Here is a 19,286-nt window from a genome sequence, read left to right on the forward strand (position 1 = left end):
ATTGCTTTTTCAAATCCCTTTAATGTGTGTCTCTGTGATTTGAATCTGATTTGTAAGGAGTGATTTTAAAGCGAATCGAGTGTTGAACTTCGATTTCAAATAGCCTTGAAATAAAATGTGGTTGTTGAATGCAATAAAGACAAACCCTGACATTCAGTTTCAAATTCATATTCAGATATATAATTCAGATTTAAATTGGAAGATACAAACTCAAATTAATGAAATTCAAATTCAATTTCTGATGGCACTAATCTCTGCCTGTATTAAGCATGTAAGTGACTTTAGGGTTTAAGCCCTGTATCACTTCGGCTGGTCTCTTTCACATCTGAGCACTTGAACCTATTTATGAGAATGTGAGCACTCAGTCCCTCACACCACCTGCCCGAGGGGTCCTGTGTGGGACTTTAATGATATTTACTTAATGATTCATACAAATAGGTAATTTTATTTTCCTCAAGAAAATTAGGACCATACAAAAAAAAAAGAAACTAATGTGTTATAAAGCTAAGATAAAGGCCTCACATTTCTAAAGATCAGGCACCGAAAGGGGAGTGGTACCACTTTCCATGGAAAGGCAAAAGATGGTGGTTGATTGTTCATGAAGTCATACAGCGATATCTTTACAAATTTAAAAAAAAAATAATAGAGGAAAGAAAATGTCACACTGAAGGGAAAAATACAGTAAGGTAAAAGAAATTATTAAACAGATAGCTCGAATCATACGTGGGCGGCACGGTGGCGCAGTGGTTAGCATGGCGGCCTCACAGCAAGAAGGTCCTGGGTTCGAGCCCTGGGGTAGTCCAACCTTGGGGGTCGTCTCAGGTTGTCCTCTGTGTGGAGTTTGCCTGTTCTCCCCGTGTCTGCGTGGGTTTCATCCAGGTGCTCCGGTTTCCTCTCACAGTCCAAAGACATGTAGGTCAGGTGAATCAGCCATACTAAATTGTCCCTTGGTGTGAATGTGTGTGTGTGTGTGTGTGTGTGTGTGTGTGTGTGTGTGTGTGTGTGTGTGTGTGTGTGTGTGTGTGTGTGTGAGTGAGTGAGTGAGTGAGTTGGCCCTGTGATGGACTGGCAGCCTGTCCAGTGTCTCCTCGCTTGACTGCTGGGATAGGCTTCAGCATCCCTGCGACCCTGAGAGCAAGATAAGCTGTTTGGATAATGGATAACGGATGGATGGATGGATAGCTTGAATCAATTTACAATTTCATTTAGCAGATGCTTTTATCCAAAGCGACGTACATCTGAGAGTTAATACAACACAGTTATGTTGTATTGCCTCTTGACTAGACCTCCTGATCTAGTCAGGAGGCGACAATGCAAGTAAGTGTCAAAAAACTAGGTTCAAGTCCCATAGGACACAAGTCTCAACAGGCAGTGCACAAAGGCCATGCATATGGTGCAGAGAAGTGAAATTTATTTATTTATTAGATAACATCAGGTGTGGTGGTGTTCCAGAAAGAGCTGGGTTTTTAGCTTCTTCTTAAAGATAGAGAGGGACTCAGCGCATCGAATGGAGTTTGGTAACTCATTCCACCCCTAGGGAACTACAGAAGAGAAGAGTTTGACTAGTGACTTAAGGCCCCGTCGTGGCAGAAGTGCCAGGCACCTTTCATTGGCAGAGTGTAGTGAGCAGGACTGAGTGTGGACCTAAATGAGGGAGTTCAGGTAGGCGGGAGCTGTTTTAGTCGCTGTTTTGTGAGCGAGCATCAAGGTTTTGAATTTGATGCGGGCAGCAACTGGGAGCCAGTGTGTGGAGGGATGTGAACAGTGGAGTGGCATGTACTGTTTTGGGTTTGTTGAAGACCAGACGTGCCGCCTTGTTCTGGATCATTTGCAGAGGTTTGAAAGTGCATGCAGGGAGACCTGCCAGGAAGGAGTTGCAGTAGTCAATGTGTGATATTATAAGAGCCTGTACCAGGAGTTATGCTGCATGCTCAGACACGTGGGCTCTAATTTTCCTGATGTTGTGCAGGGCAAATCGGCACGACCAAGCAATCGAGGCCACATGAACCTTAAAGGTTAGTTGGTCATCAATCATGACACCTAGGTTTCGGGCAGACTTTGTGGACATGAGTTTGATTGATCCGAGCTGGATATTGATCTGTTGTTGTATGGATGGACTGGCTGGGATGACAAGGAGCTCAGTCTTAGATAGGTTAAGTTGAAGGGGGCATTCTTTAATCCATGCAGAGATATCAGCAAGGCATGATGATATCCATGCCGAGACGGTGAGGGCATCTGGTGAGAATGATAGGAAGAGCTGGGTATCATCAGCATAGCAATGGTATGAGAAACCATGGGATGATTGTCCCAAGTGAGGAGGTGTATATTGAGAAGAGGAGGGGAGCGCGCACTGATCGTTGAGGTACCCCTGTCGATAAGCCATGCAGTTTGGACATTTGTCCCCTCCAAGATACTCTAAAAGATCTCCCTGAGAGGTAGGACTTGAATCAGCGGAGGGCAGATCCTGAAATACCAAGCTCAGCGAGTGTTGGGAGGAGGATTTGGTGGTTAACCGTATCAAAGACAGCTGACAGATCTAGCAGCAGTAAAGCTGAGGACTGACCAGCAGCTCTAGCCAAACGCAATGATTCTATTATCGACAGGAGTGCAGTCTCGGTAGAGTGACCCACCGAAAGCCAGACTGATTCGGATCATACAGATTGTTCTCAGAAAGGAATTGACCTTTCGCAAAGTACTGCCCCAGAACGGTGCTTGTCCAATCCTACCTTAGCAACGGTTTCTATGTGAGGGAGGTCCGTCAAGCTTTCAAACAGACAGCAAAATGCTGAAACGGTGTGCCTATGGGAACTGCAAATCGGATACTAGATATCTGAAAAGTTTGGAGGGGGTGTAATTAGCTTTCCCTTCCCGAAAACCAGAACGCAAGAAGCGCAATGTCGGCAATGGATTTCGCTGTATAGCAGACCCCATGGCCAGCTTAATCCATCCAAAAGCAACAAAAATACCTGTCTGCTCCAAGCTAAGCTTGCTACTAGCTATTATTGATAGCTGATACAGCTAACGTATCATGACTGTTACTTTTACCCACACAATGATTATTACCATTATCAACATATCAACGTATTACTGACTAACAAAATAACATCATTAATGTACCTGATGAACATAACCAGCTTAGTCTATGGCCAGAGAGACCTAATTTAATGATAGCTAATGATAGCTAGCCCACTAACATAACTTTGTTATGCTAGTCACAGGTTGGCCAGGTTCCACCTTTCATTTCAGAGCATCAAGACCCGTGGGGAGGGTCGGCTGGGATGGTCTCTGGCCAGTCTGACCTCCTCATATCCAGCCTATTTGAAACGTTTCTCCCCCTCTGTGAGCTCCAGGTGGGGACCGGCCGTTCGAAAAGTCATCCCGCCCGCGGGGGCATCTCGTATGCCTTATTTTGTTGAAAATACCGGTTCTGGTCCGAAGGTAAAAAAAAATCATGGGGCGGTTCCCCCGGCCCTGGGGCATGTCCCTGGCCGCCCTGCGACCCCCAGGAGCCCATACAGAACTCCCGAAAAAGCCTGGATAAAAGAACGCTATGGGGAACCTTGGCCAAAATCAATACTATAATACAGTGATGTTGACAATGAATTATTAAAAATATACCAATAATAGCTGAAATATTTAACTTACCCTACAGTGCAAGAACACAATTGGTCCACAATACGTTTCAGAATTAGTTGATGGGGTTTCTCATTCTTTGATTGCGAAGCTTTATCCTCACTTACAGTCGCACCCGGCAGCCCGGAGTCCACGCAAGTCAGTTTTACTTTTAATATTCTGAATGTGTCCCACCACCGCATACTGTAGCCCCTCCTGCCTTTCATGGGATGATATTAAGGATGAATTACTCCAAAATACATCACTCATTTTCTCTGGGAATGCGCTGATTTCTTCCTTCATGTTTTGAGGTTTTCTGGCTACTTCCTGGATGGTTATGAAAAGCTTGATGGGCATAGCAACAGTAACTAAGGGGGGCGGGACTTTGCGAAAGGTCAATTCAGAGACTTGGTTAAAGTCTGTGCGCTAAAGTATTTTTGAAAAAGTGTCACAGCCTCTCACCCTTGACATCAAAGCGATTGCCCTTGACACCTGCTACGCCAGCTGACACCTGCTACGCAAGCTGACACCTGCTGACCCCCCCCCTTCACCCCGGCAATCGCCCTCACCCTTAAAAGGCCTCCACTATGGACCAGTCTTCGCTGGAACGTCGCCATTCATGGACTTCTGCCTGCCTGCCTATCTGCCACAGAGCCACCTCCTGCTCTACCCCCGAGATCGGATCGGTCACTTCAATAAAGACTGGATTCTTCCCTTACCTGGTTGTCCTGTCTGCTTTTGGGTTCCTTCCCGATACGTGACAGTACGTTCCAGCCACTATGGACCCAGCAGACCATTCCACCACAGACCTGGCCATGGTCTGCCAGGCTGTAGCCAACCAGGAATCGGTCCTCGGCCAGCACAGCCAGGTGCTACAGGGGATGGCTGACGCCCTCCGTGGGCTCAGCTCAAAGATCTCCGGAATCCAGACCCAACTTAGTGCCTCCGCTAGCCCGGGATCCGCCCCTCCAGCTCCGCCACCCCCAGCGCCATCAACTTCGGCTAAGGAACCATGGGTTGCCCCGCCCAATAAGTATGATGGAGAGTTTGGACTTTGTAACCCTTTTTTGATGCAGTGTGAGATTGTGTTTAACCAGCAGCCCCAGTCATATTCCACGGATGGAGCCAAAGTCGCTTACATCATGGGTCTTCTCCGGGGAAGCGCCCTGGATTGGGCTACAGCAGTGTGGGAGATGCGGGCCTCCACTTCCTCATCCTACGCTGAGTTCATCACTGCTTTTCGCCAGGTTTTTGATCATCCCGTGCGGGGAAAGGATGCGTCAAAAAGACTGATCTCTCTCCGCCAGGGTTCCCGCAGCGTCGCTGACTACTCAGTAGAGTTCCGTACGCTATCAGTGGAGAGCGGATGGAACAACGAGTCCCTCCAGGCCGGCTTTTCCAATGGGCTAAGTGAATCCATAAAGGACGAATTGGTTTCCTACCCCGAGCCTGGAGGGTTGGAGGAATTGGTTACCCTGGCCATTCGTGTGGACAACCGTCTCCAGGAGCGGAGGCGAGAGAGGACGCGCTGCTTTCCTGGTCACAACAACTTACCACAGGCCACACCTCCAAACTCTGGGGGCTGAGCTCGCTCGACTGAGGTTGCCGTCCTCCGAGGAAGCCCGAGGCGTGACTCTTCCCCAGCTTCGGAGCCGATGCAACTCGGCCGCTTCCGGCTCAACCCAGAGGAGCGTCAACGCCGCATCACCGAGAACAGCTGCTTGTATTGTGGTCAGCCTGGTCACTTTCTTGCCTCCTGCCCTCACCGTTCCGTCAAACTTGCAGGCTCACGAGGGAGGGGGAGAATCATCGTGAGCCCAACTGTCTGCCCTCTGTCTCCTCGTCCACGTACCCAGTTGCAAGCTACCGTCAGCTTTAAAGGTCAGTCCACTAAACTTTTGGCTTTAATTGACTCTGGAGCTGATGAAAGCTTTTTGGATGCAAGTGTTGTGAAGCAGCTAGGTCTTGCCACTGTGAGTCTGGACCAGCCTCTTGAAGCTAATGCCCTGGATGGACGTCTCCTGGCCCGGATAACCTCTAAGACCGAGCCTGTGCGCCTCTGTTGTCGGGAAATCATCAAGAGGAGTTAAGTTTTTTCGTTATCAATTCTCCCTTTGTTCCCATTATACTTGGTCATCCCTGGCTGGTGAAGCATAGTCCTCATATTGATTGGTCATCAGCCAGAATTTAAAGTTGGAGTCCCGTCTGTCATGCCATATGCCTCCAGTCTGCTCTGCCTCAGTCTGTCCCCAGTCAGGTGTCAAGCTCTGAGACCTCTGACCTGTCACTGGTGCCTCCAGAGTACCATGACCTCCAAGCCGTGTTCAACAAGCAGCAAGCTCTCTCCCTGCCTCCTCATCGCCCCTATGATTGCGCTATTGACCTGCTGCCGGGCGTTCCCCTCCCCAGCAGCCGCCTATATAGCCTCTCCAAGCCTGAGCGGGAGTCCATGGAGAGGTACATCAAGGACTCCTTGGCTGCTGGTCTTATTCGCCCGTCATCATCACCCCTTGGTGCGGGGTTCTTTTTTGTGGCCAAGAAGGACAAGACCCTCCGGCCATGTATTGACTATAGAGGCCTCAATAACATCACAGTCAAGAATAAGTACCCTCTGCCCCTCATGACTTCCGCTTTTGATTCTCTCCAGGGAGCCACAGTGTTCACTAAACTAGACCTCCGCAATGCTTACCACCTGGTCCGGGTTCGAGACGGAGATGAATGGAAGACTGCCTTCAACACCCCCCTGGGGCATTTTGAATATCTGGTGATGCCGTTTGGTCTCACTAATGCCCCAGCTGTCTTCCAGAGTCTGGTCAATGACGTCCTACGTGACATGTTGGATCGTTTCGTTTCTGTTTACCTGGATGATATCCTGATTTTTTTCCAGAGACCTGTCAGAGCATGTCATGCACGTCCGCCAAGTCCTTCAACGGCTTCTGGAGAACCGCCTTTTCATAAAAGCAGAGAAGTGCGAATTCCATGCCCCTTCAGTCACCTTCCTGGGCTACATCGTGGCCGATGGGCAGGTGAGAATGGACCCCGCCAAGGTCAGAGCGGTTCTTGAGTGGCCAAGCCTGACCAGCCGTAAGCAGCTTCAGAGGTTCCTCGGGTTTGCCAACTTCTACAGACGGTTCATCCGCAACTACAGCTGCGTTGCGGCCCCACTAACTGCTCTTACCTCCACCTCCAGACCGTTCCTGTGGACCCCTGTAGCAGAGGCAGCTTTCCAAGCCCTCAAGCACCGCTTCACCACAGCCCCTATCCTCATCCAGCCAGACCCAACCAAGCAGTTCGTTGTAGAAGTGGACACCTCTGAGATTGGGGTGGGGGCGTTCCTTTCTCAGCGCTCCAGTGAGGATGGCAAGACACACCCCTGTGCCTTCCTGTCTCGCCGTCTCTCCCCAGCTGAAAGGAACTATGATGTGGGGAATCGTGAGCTCCTGGCGGTGAAATTGGCACTGGAGGAATGGTGACATTTTCTGGAGGGGTCTGAGCTTCCTTTCATAGTGTGGACTGACCATAAGAACCTGGAATACATCCAGTCAGCAAAGCGACTCACCGCGCGCCAAGCTAGGTGGGCGCTCTTTTTTGGTCGTTTTAATTTTTCTTTGACGTACAGACCTGGCTCCAGGAATGCCAAGCCTGATGCTCTGTCTCGTGTGCGTGGGGAGGAGTCTGAGCCCAAGCTCCAACCTGACACCATCATTCCCTCTACCTGTGTGGTTGCGGCTGGAACCTGGAACATTGAAAGGGAGGTCATAGCAGCACAACAGACTCAGCCTGACCCAGGTAACGGTCCCCCCGGGCGCTTGTTTGTTCCAGACGCTGTTAGATCTAGCGTGTTGCAGTGGGCTCACTCTTCCAAACTTACCTGCCATCCTGGAGTAACCCGTACCCTAGCCTTCCTCCGGAGACGGTTCTGGTGGCCTTCCATGACGGAGGATACTGGGTCTTTTGTTTCTGCCTGTCCTGTTTGTGCCCAGAATAAGCCCTCCACTCGGGCCAGTGCCCGATCTGCTGCGCCCCCTGCCTGTTCCACACCGTCCCTGGTCGCATCTGTCCTTGGATTTCGTCTCTGGTCTGCCCGCCTCCGACGGTAACACCGTTGTACTAACTGTCGTTGATCGCTTCAGTAAATTTGCTCACTTTTTGCCCCTGTCTAAACTGCCTTCGGCCCGAGAGACTGCGGATCTGCTGGTCAGGGAGGTTTTCCGGGTCCACGGTCTTCCCCGTGATATAGTGTCTGACCGTGCTCCCCAGTTCACTTCTGCTGTCTGGAAGGCTTTCTGCTCTGCCATCGGTGCCACCGTCAGCCTGTCATCGGGGTTCCATCCTCAGACCAACGGCCAGGCCGAGAGGGCCAACCAGGCATTGGAGACTGTCCTCCGCTGTCTGGTGTCTGCCAACCCCTCCTCTTGGTCCTCACAACTTCCCTGGGTAGAATATGCCCATAACACCTTGCCATCGTCTGCTACTGGGTTGTCCCCTTTTCAATGCCTTTACGGCTATCAGCCCCCCCCCCCCTTTTCCTTCTCAAGAGGTAGACATTCCGGTTCCGTCTGTCCAGGCCCATGTCCGTCGGTGCTGTCGGACCTGGCGGCGAGCCCGTGCTGCACTGCTCAGGGCCTCCGGCCGTTACCAGCGCTTGGCGGATCGTCATCGCACCCCTGCTCCGGACTACTCCCCCGGTGACCAGGTATGGCTCTCTACCAAGGATCTACCCTTGAGATCGGACGCTAAAAAACTGTCCCCCAGGTATATTGGTCCCTTTCCCATTGTCAAAGTCATTAACCCCTCTGTGGTCCGTCTGAAGCTGCCCCGCACTCTCCGGGTTCACCCTTCCTTCCATGTGTCCTGCCTCAAACCTGTCTCTACCAGCCCTCTAGTTCCTCCGGCCCCCCCGCCCCCACCTCCTCGTATGATCAACGATCATCCGGCTTACACCGTTCGTCGTCTCCTGGACTCTCGTCGCCGCGGTCGCGGCCTGCAGTATCTCGTGGACTGGGAGGGATATGGCCCGGAGGAGAGGTGTTGGGTCCCTCGTCGCCTTGTCCTGGACGCAAACCTCATCCGGGACTTCCACAGGACGCACCCTGACGGGCCTGGTAGGTCGCCCAGTGGCGCCCCTCGGATGGGGGGTACTGTCACAGCCTCTCACCCTTGACATCAAAGCGATCGCCCTTGACACCTGCTACGCCAGCTGACACCTGCTACGCCAGCTGACACCTGCTACACCAGCTGACACCTGCTGACCCCCCCTTCACCCCGGCAATCGCCCTCACCCTTAAAAGGCCTCCACTATGGACCAGTCTTCGCTGGAACGTCGCCATTCATGGACTTCTGCCTGCCTGCCTACCTGCCACAGAGCCACCTCCTGCTCTACCCCCGAGATCGGTCACTTCAATAAAGACTGGATTCTTCTCTTATCTGGTTGTCCCGTCTGCTTTTGGGTTTCTTCCCGATACGTGACAGAAAGGGTAAGAGTGAAACCGGTCTGTAGTTTTCAACCTGGGCTAGGTTGAGTGTAGAATAAAGCAATCTTTTTGATTGATAGCTGTGATATAATAACTGTATACAACACTTTTTTTAAAATTCCTGTGCTTATTTTTGTGCAGTGATGAACTCAGTCAGGTGAAAGTTTCTGTCCTTCATTCATTAAAGTACTTTAACTGCTCGCTCTCTCAGTTTAAATCAAATCACATCAATTCAACATGCTTTACTATTGAATGGCCAAAGTACTAAGAAGAAGGTCAATTTCCATTTTCAGCGACCTTCCTTTCTTAATGGTTTTGAAACATGTAAAAACACATCAGCGTCGCCAGGTCATTTTGCCGGGGCTTAAGCCCCGAACGTTTTTGTGTGTAACCTCGAATATAATTCTAAAATATAAACCTATGTGAATCCCGACCAAAAAAAAAAGTAACGTGTGTGAATGTCCGCTAGTCTTCGTAACATAACAGCCTGTCAAAATAAATGCAGGTCTCTAAACTATCTCCTCGTGTGTGTGCGCGCGCGCGCCGCGCATGTGTGGGAGGGTCTGAGGGGCAGCGCTCAGTCACGTGACACAAGTGAAAGCGGGAAGAGGCGAGTAGAGGAGAAATGGCAGAACGTGCAGGAAAAAAAAATCAATCTTTTCAGATTTTTCGAAAAGAGAAGGAAGGGTGAGAATTTAGCCTATGTAGTAACTTTTCAATAATGGCTGAAAATGCCTGTTGATTTATGACATGAATTGGATTCGGCACCTACAATCATGATGAAGAGAAATTCGCGACGCTTCATCATGATTGTAGGTGCGGTTTAGGTACTCGTCTGATCCCACAGCATACTTTTATTGTCCTTTAGCAGGGTTTTTCTCATAAATAAATCAAATGTACATAAAATAAAACGGTAATGACTCATTCATACTAATTACTAACAACTACTAATATTTTTAACATCACAATATATAATTAGTCTGGAGAGTAAACAACAGTTTTTGAGGTACACATTTCAATTTTTCAGTGATTAAGGCACTTACTTTGGATGTAAATAAGGTGCCAGAGTACATAAAAAAGCATCAGAATAGAGCTTGTTTATCCAAAAAAATTTCTGGCGGAGGATCCCCCCCGAAGCCCCCTACAGAAGTCCGGGCTAGGCCCTGAATGTTCTTAAATCCTAGAAACGCCCCTGCAAACACAGCATCACGGGTTAAAATTGAAATCAGAATCGTTACTTAGCAAAACTCGATTTGGTGTTTGATGTGTCACAAACATGACGAAATTTCCATATTTCAAATTTCAAATTTTGTGAAAATGTGAAAACGGTTCAACTTCGCCAACACTGGGTACTGGTTAAATAAAAAAGAAAAAAAAAACAATCAAACAAAAAAAAAAAACCATGACAAACTTTATGAATCCCTATAGAGAAATTCATCCTCGTCATTTAACCCTTCCTATGCACACACTGGAAGCAGCGGGCAGCTTTGGTCAGGGCACAGACAGGCGTATTAACCCTGACATGCAGTCCGATGCCACCATGAGATTGTTTCTAAGCTTTAACACTGCATCCTGATCTTCTCAGTTTGTCTGGAACTATGCTGAATGCCCCCCCCCCCCAATTGCACTTGGCCAATCATCCCCGAGTCGTCCCGGTCGCTGCTCCACCCCCTCTGCCGAGCCGGGGGAGGGCTGCAGACTACCACATGCTTCCTCCGATACATGTGGCGTCAAGAAGCCAGTCGCTTTTTTTCACCTGACAATGAGCAGTTTCGCTAGGGGGACGTAGCGCGTGGGACGATCACGCTATTCCCCCCCAGTTACCCCTCCCGAACAGGCACCCCGACCGACCAGAGGAGGCGCTAGTGCAGCGACCAGGACACATACCCACATCCGGCTTCCTGCTTTTTGCTACAGATTGCTGTCTAAATCTAGGGCTGGGACGATTCAGAAATCTCACGGTTCGATACGTCTCACGATTCGGGGCTCACGATTTTTATTCAATATGATACAGTGTACGCCTTGGTAAGCAAGAGACAAAACACCGTTGCAGTTCTCTATTTTTCATTTATTTTAAGAATTAGGCCCAACATTTTGGCATTATCAAGGCATGTATTCAAACGTAATACAAGTGCAAATGTAAGGGTTTGTGGAAGACCCCAAGTGCACGACACCAGACAGAGATGGGCTTAGCCGAAAACTGGCGTACTTTATTCCTTACGCGTACAACTAATCAAACATAGGAAGGCAATGAGCGACAAGGAAAAAAACGGAAAGTCCAAGGGGAAAAAGGCTCGCGGGTAATCCAAACGGGAACACGGCAGGATACTTCCACGGGGAAACTTTGCAAGGGGAAAACATGAACCAAGGGCTGGGATGAGTTCGTAGAGAAAAGGACCGTGAGAGGAGAGTGGCCGCTACTGCGGGTGCGGGGAGGTTACAACACGAACTGACAACGGGCACGTGGGAGGCCATCAAACTTAAGCCCAGCCCTGATGACTAAGCCCGGCCCTGACGAGCCGATTGGCTGCCGGCGCGGGGTGGGCGGGCCACGGCGCGGGGTGAGCGAGCCATAACAGTACCCCCCCCCCCCTCCACGGGAGCCACCAGGCGACTTGCCCGGCTTGTCGGGATGGGAATGATGGAACTCAGTGAGTAGCCCAGGGTCCAGGATGAGCTGGCGGGAGACCCAGCTACGTTCCTCCGGACCGTAGCCCTCCCAGTCCACCAAATACTGGAACCCCCGTCCTCGGCGCCGGACGTCCAGCAGCCGGCGGACCTTCCACTGGGGGTGCCCATCCACGATCTCGGGGAGGCGGAGCCGGGGCCGGAGGCATCAGAGGACTGTGGGAGACAGGCTTAATCCGAGACACATGAAACACGGGATGGGTCTTCAAGGAAGCCGGAAGCTTAAGACTCACCGCCGCGGGGCTGAGAACCTTCCTGATCTCAAAGGGACCGACAAACCGGGGGTTCAGCTTCTTCGCGGTGGACTGAAGCGGGAGGTCCTTCGAGGACAGGCACACCCTTTGGCCTGGTTGGTACGTAGGTGCTGGGGACCGGCGTCGGTTGGCTCCCTGACTGGCGCGCTCAGCTGCCCGGAGCAGAGCAGCTTTGGTCACCTCCCAGACGCGACGACACCGGTTCAGATGGGCCTGCACGGAGGGAACCGCCACTTCCGACTCCTGCGCAGCAAAGAGAGGCGGCTGGTAGCCCAGGGACACCTCAAAAGGTGAGAGGCCGGTGGCAGAGCTGACCAGGGAGTTGATGGCATACTCGACCCAGGGGAGGAACCGGCTCCAGGAGCTGGGCTTCTTGGCGGCCACGCACCGGAGGGCAGACTCCACGCTCTGGCTCATCCTCTCTGTCTGTCCGTTAGTCTGTGGGTGATAGCCAGAGGAGAGACTAACAGAGGCACCCAACCCCTTACAAAAGGCCCGCCATACCTGGGAGACGAACTGGGGCCCTCGGTCCGAGATGACGTCCAGGGGAAGGCCGTGGAGACGGAACACGTGGCTCGTCAGGAGGTCCGCCGTCTCAGAAGCCGATGGGAGTCTGGGGAGGGCCACCAGGTGCACTCCCTTACTGAAGCGGTCCACCACTGTCAGGATCACAGTGTTACCCTGGGAGGGAGGCAGTCAAGAGACAAAATCCAACGCCACATGGGACCAGGGCAGGCTTGGAGTTGGGAGGGGCTGCAGCAGACCCGCGGGTGCCTGGTGAGAGGCCTTGCTGCGAGCACAGACGCAGCATGCCCCTACGAAGTCCCTGACGTTGTTCCTCATGGTGGGCCACCAGAAACGCCGAGCCAGAAAGGTGAAGGTGCGGTGGACACCCGGGTGGCAAGCAAACTGACTGACATGGCCCCACTGGAGAACCTGGGGCCGGACTGTGTCCGGGACGAATAGGCGGCGTGGAGGGACGTGGCTCGGGGCGGGATGGGAGCGCAACGCCTGCCTGACCACAGTCTTGATGCCCCAGGTAACCACGCCAACCACCCTGGCCTCAGGAAGGATGGGAGTTGGCTCCTCTGTAGCTGGCTCCCTCCTCGGCCTTCGTGTTGCGGGACCCGGGGCGATAAGTCAGCGTGAAGTCAAACCAACTGAGGAAGCTGGCCCACCGTGCCTGCCGACCATTGAGGCGCTTGGTTGCCCGGATGAGCGTCAAGTTCTTATGATCTGTCCAGATGGTGAACGGCTGTTCCGCCCCCTCCAGCCAATGGCGCCACTCCTCCAGAGCAGCCACCACTGCCAGCAGCTCCCGGTTCCCGACATCGTAGTTCTCCTCGGCGGGGAGGAACCGGCGAGAGAAGAAGGCGCATGGGTGGACCTTCTGGTCAGACGCTGACCGCTGGGAGAGGACAGCCCCCAACCCGGTGTCCGAAGCGTCCACCTCTACGATGAACTGCCTCTTGGGGTCGGGGTGGAGCAGGACCGGGGCGCTGGTGAACCTCTCCTTGAGGGACTGGAACGCAGAGCGGGCAGCCGGGGACCAGATGAACGGCTGGGAGGGGGAGGTCAGCCTGGTGAGAGGTTCTGCCACGCGGCTGTAGTTCCGGATGAACCTCCGATAGAAGTTCGCAAACTCGAGGAAGCTCTGTAATTCCTTCCGTGATGTGGGATCGGGCCAGTCCACCACAGCCTGGATCTTGCGGGGGTCGGCCCGGGTCTGTCCCCTCTCAACAACGAAGCCCAGGTAGTCAACGGAAGGGGAATGGAACCGGCACTTCTCTGCCGTGACGAAGAGCCGGTTCCGGAGGAGACGTTCGAGTACCCGGCGGACATGCTGGACATGTTCCTCGAGGGTCCTGGAGAAGATGAGGATGTCATCGAGGTACACCACCACAAACTCGTCGAGCATGTCGCGGAGAATGTCATTCATGAGAGACTGGAATACCGCCGGGGCGTTGGTGAGGCCGAACGGCATGACCAGGTACTCGTAATGACCCCGGGGCGTCTTAAAGGCTGTCTTCCACTCGTCCCCCTTCCGGATCCGGACCAGATGACAGGCATACCGGAGGTCCAGCTTAGTGAAGACTGTAGCCTGGGTGAGGGGCTCAAGGGTGGAACTCATGAGAGGAAGGGGGTACTTGTTTTTGACGGTTATCTCATTGAGTTGGCGATAGTCAATGCAGGGTCGGAGGCCCCCGTCCTTCTTCTTCATGAAAAAGAATCCAGCTGCCACCTGGGAGGACGAGGGCCGAATGAGCCCCGCTGCCAAGGACTCGGAGATGTACTCGTCCATCGCAGCTTTCTCGGGGATGGTCAGACTGTACAGACGACTGCTGGGGAGGGGTGCCCCAGAGTGGAGGTCGATGGCACAGTCATAAGGCCGATGAGGAGGAAGAGATTGGGCCCAGGTCTTGCTGAAAACCTCACCTAACTCATGGTAATCAGGGGGAACAGAGGAGAGGTCGGGAGGCGGGGTACTAGGGGCACGTCGGGGGGATGGGTGTGGGAGCCACCTGGAGACATTGGGCATGACAGGAGGAGCTCCACTCCATGATGGTACCGGAGGCCCAGGCGATGTGTGGCTCATGCTGCACGAACCAGGGGCACCCTAGGATCACAGGGACTAACGGGGACTGGATGATGTAGAACCGAAGTCTCTCCACATGGTTACCTGCTATGGTGAGAGAGACAGGGTGGGTGCGTTGGGTGACGCTGGCCAGGCAGCGCTCGTCCAGCGCGAAGGCCTCCATGGGCTTCTCCAGCGTCTCTAGCGGGATGTTAGCCTGGGCAGCAAACTCCGAGTCCAGGAAACACTCATCAGCCCCTGAGTCGAGGAGTGCACCCACCGTGAGCCGCTGGTCAGCCCAGGCCAGGGTAACGCTAACTAGATGGTTCTGTGGGGCAGGACGGCGGGAACAGGAAAGTCGGCTCACTAGGATCTCCCGGGGCCCCAGTGAGCCTAGTCTTTTGGCCGAGTGGGGCAGCCGCTGATCAGATGTCCCTTCTGGCCACAGTAGAGGCATTGACCCGCCTTGAACCGGGCCTCCCGTTCGGCCGGACTAAGGCGCGTGCGCCCCAGCTGCATAGGTTCCTCCCCCGTCGTGGTCTGGGGCGCGGGGGGAGAAACGGCCACAGGGAAAGTGGGGCGAACAGGAGTAGGGATCCTGTTAGGAGTGCTGGACGACTGGGGAATGGACGGGGATCCACGCAGGGCTCGCTCGCGCCTCCTCTCCTGGAGGCGTCCGTCGATGCGGATGGCGAGCTTGATCAGGTCCTCGAGGGAGGTGGGCTCCTTCCGGGTGGCTAGCTGGTCCTTGACAGCCTCGCTGAGACCTCTCCGGAAGGTGACCCGAAGTGACCGGTCGTTCCAGCCGCTCTCAGCTGCAGCCAGCCGGAACTCCACCGAGTAGTCTGTGACACTGCCACTGCCCTGCTGGATACTGCTCAGCCGAGCACCAGGGTCCTGGCCACTGACTGGATGGTGGAAAACCTTCCGTAATTCCACCTCAAAGGCCTCGTAGGTGAGGCAGAAACTGGCCTTCATGGACCAGGAAGCAGTGGCCCACTGAGCTGCTCGGCCTGTGAGCAGGTTGGTCACGTAAGCGACCCGGGCAGCATCAGACGTGAACATGCTGGGTTGGTGCAGGAAGACCAGCTCACACTGCATGATGAACATGGCACAGGTCTCAAAGTCGCCATCAAATGGTCGTGGGCTGGAGAGGCAGGGCTCCCGGGGAACTGGATTGAGCCCCACAGGGTTAACCAGGGCAGCGGGCCCAGGGGGCGGGTTACCCACGACTCCAGGGGCAGGCTGGCCCGGCGGCTGGATGGTGAGAGCCGCCGTGATGGTTTGCAACTGCCGCAGGATCTCTGCTTGTTGGCTCGCCAACGCCGCCTGCTGCCTCGTTAGGTTACCCACACAGGCCTGGAGGGGCGGGACCCGAGTCTGAAGATCTCTCACCGCAGCAGAGGCCGCCTCTAGCTGCTGGGTGTGGGAGTTAGTCAGTTGGATCTGTTCGATGAGAGCCGCTCGAAGCGGGCTGGCCGGTACGCTGTCTGTGTCGGCTGGGGTCGTCATGGTCAGTTCGTACTGTTAGGGTTTGTGGAAGACCCCAAGCGCACGAAACCAGACAGAGATGGGCTTAGCCGAAAACTGGCGTACTTTATTCCTTACGCGTACAACTAGTCAAACATAGGAAGGCAATGAGCGACAAGGAAAAAAACGGAAAGTCCAAGGGGAAAAAGGCTCGCGGGTAATCCAAACGGGAACACGGCAGGATACTTCCATGGGGAAACTTTGCAAGGGAAAAACATGAACCAAGGGCTGGGATGAGTTCGTAGAGAAAAGGACCGTGAGAGGAGAGTAGCCGCTACTGCGGGTGCGGGGAGGTTACAACACGAACTGACAACGGGCACGTGGGAGGCCATCAAACTTAAGCCCAGCCCTGATGACTAAGCCTGGCCCTGACGAGCCGATTGGCTGCCGGCGCGGGGTGGGCGGGCCACGGCGCGGGGTGAGCGAGCCATAACAGTGCAAAAGTCCTAAAAAAATGTTGTGCCATCTTTTCTTCTTGTGTAACGCAATTGCTTTACTTTAAAACTTTAAAAACCACTAGAACGACCGAGGCGGTCATTTTGACCGTTTTGGATTTTCAAAGTTTAATAACTTATTGAAAAGAGATACAGACCTGCCGCTCCCTGAATGCTCCTAAAATTGCATATATTTGCATTAAAATGAGTTTTAGATCAATTGCACAAAAAAAGTTATGATAAGATCTACCTAAGACGACCATGAGCGGTCAACGTGACCGCACGTAATTTGCGCTTCATCATGCGCGTCATGTCACTGTGACGTGTTGTTCGGGTCATTTTCTTCGCAACATTCAGTTGTCTTTTTTACATTTCACGTTTTATATGTGTTGTTACGTTTGTTAGATTAGCAATATGTGTTTTCCATTTTGTTTTTCAGGTATTATTTCCAACATGTCTGGGTACCGAGGCGTTGCAGTATTTGCAGGCGCTGGACAGCGGCGATTTTAAATTGTTTGAAAAATTGTATTGTAACGATCACAGATGTGTAGACTCACTAGCCTGTTGGCTAACGGATTGGACCCGGGTTTGCGCCCCGGCTGTGGCAGTTCCTGGCTGCTCCCTGAACTCCGTACTGTACTAAAGTGTTAAAATGTTAATTTTGGTGTCAGTCGTTTCCTAAAAGACATAGTAATATATGAAAGGCATTAATAGCTCAATTGGGTATTTATCTTGGTAGAATACAGAGTTTAAAAACCGGCGGTCATTTTGACCGCCCATGGTCATTTTTGGCAGGAGTGAAATCCCAGTTGTTCTAGTGTTAATAACACACGATCTCACAAAATGGGGAGCGTCTTGAATCGTGAAGACCGTATCAATTCGGAATTTGATCCAGTATCGTCACACTCCTACTAAACACAAGAGCTTTTGGTGACGTGTAGGCAGCAGTGTGGCCCAGTGCTTAGCACTGTTGCCTCACAGGAAGAAGGTCCTGGGTTCGAGCCCGGGGTAGTCCAACCTTGGGGGTCGTCCCGGGTTGTCCTCTGTGTGGCGTTTGCATGTTCTCCCCATGTCTGCATGGGTTTCTTCCGGGTGCTCCGGTTTCCTCCCACAGTCCAAAGACATGCAGGTCAGGTGAATCAGCCATACTAAATTGTCCCTAGGTGTGTGTGTGTGTGTCGGGCCTGTGATGGCCAGGCGGCATGTCGAGAGTGTCTCACCCCCTGCTGCCCAATGACTGCTGGGATACGCTCCAGCATCCCTGCGACCCTGAGAACAGGATAAGCGGTTTGGATAATGGATGGATGGATGGATGCTTTCTAAACATAAGAGCTCTTGGTGACATGTGGGCAGCATGGTGGCCCAGTGGTCAGCACTGTTGCCTCACAGCAAGAAGGTCCTGGGTTCGAACCCCAGGCCGTCCCAGGTCCTTTCTGTGTGGAGTTTGCCTGCTCTCCCTGTGTTTGTGTGGGTTTCCACCGGGTGCTCTGGTTTCCTCCCACCATCAAAAAGACATGTATGTTAGGGTTAATACTCCTGTCTGTGCCCCTGAGCAAGGCAATGGAAAGAAGAACTGAAATTGATCCCCGGGTGCTGCAGCTGTCCACTGCTCCTATACAATAGGATGGGTTAAATGCAGAAGATGAATTTCGTTGTAACAATGACAAAATAAAGTGGCTTTTTTCTTTCTTTCTTTCATGCTGACATATTACATATTGTTCTGACTGAGAAATTTACAAGGTTTCTTGCATTCAGTCTATTCTAGGCCTATGTTAGTTAGCTACTCCGCATGCTTTGCGGTGCCTATCTGACACCGAGTGGCGAGACTGGGTAGTGCATTTTGTGTCTGTGTGTCAGTGTAAACGACTCTGTCGGTAGCTGTTTGGAATGAATGAGTTCAGTTCCCACGCGTTTCAAGAGGAAAAAGACAGCTGTTCTATAAGCGTCGGATCCTTGGAGCGATACATCCGTAAGTGTTGTTTTTTCTTGTTGTATGGAAATATCATAATTAACACTTATGTGAGTATGTATGTAGTAGTTATAAGGATGTAATTTCATGCTAGCGTAGCTCATTATTTTACCTCGTGTAGTCTATGCTAGTTAGCTATCTGCGTGTGAATGTGCGCGGGCTAGTTTGTGTGCATATGAAATAGGTAACGTGAAAAGACTATTTGGGTACTTAGTAATTGTATTCTTTATTTGTGTTTCTTTAGTTTGACGGGGGGGGGGGGCGGGGATGGATGTATGGAGGAAAGTCTTCAATAATCTTCCATCTGAAGAAGACGTCAAGCTTGAGCCGCATTCATTCTCTCGTTCGCTATCTGCCTACGCCTTGTTAGGACACAATTGCAAGGGCAGAAACCATATGAACGTTTCATCTTCTCCTGCTTTGAGGGCACAGAGAACAGAGTGTAGAATGTGTACAAATCCACATCATTTACAGATCAGAGTTTAGAGAGGAGCTGCCGAAAGAGCGCTTTGTTGCCCTTTTTAGGTGTGGCAGATGATGTAAACATTGACGTTCTCTATTTTTGTACAATTTGAAGTACATCTGAGGAGTGATTTTGATGCGCACCCCCCCCTCCCCGTCTCCTTCTTTCTGCCCCCTTAACTCCCTGCTGGGCCACCCTGACCATTAATGGACACTAATACGCTGTGGTTGGTGTCCAGCACCTGCTTCCATTATCATGTTGTCAACTATCTTTACTTACACATTGTT

Source organism: Lampris incognitus, chromosome 6, assembly GCF_029633865.1.
Source record: "Lampris incognitus isolate fLamInc1 chromosome 6, fLamInc1.hap2, whole genome shotgun sequence".
Classification (NCBI taxonomy): domain Eukaryota; kingdom Metazoa; phylum Chordata; class Actinopteri; order Lampriformes; family Lampridae; genus Lampris; species Lampris incognitus.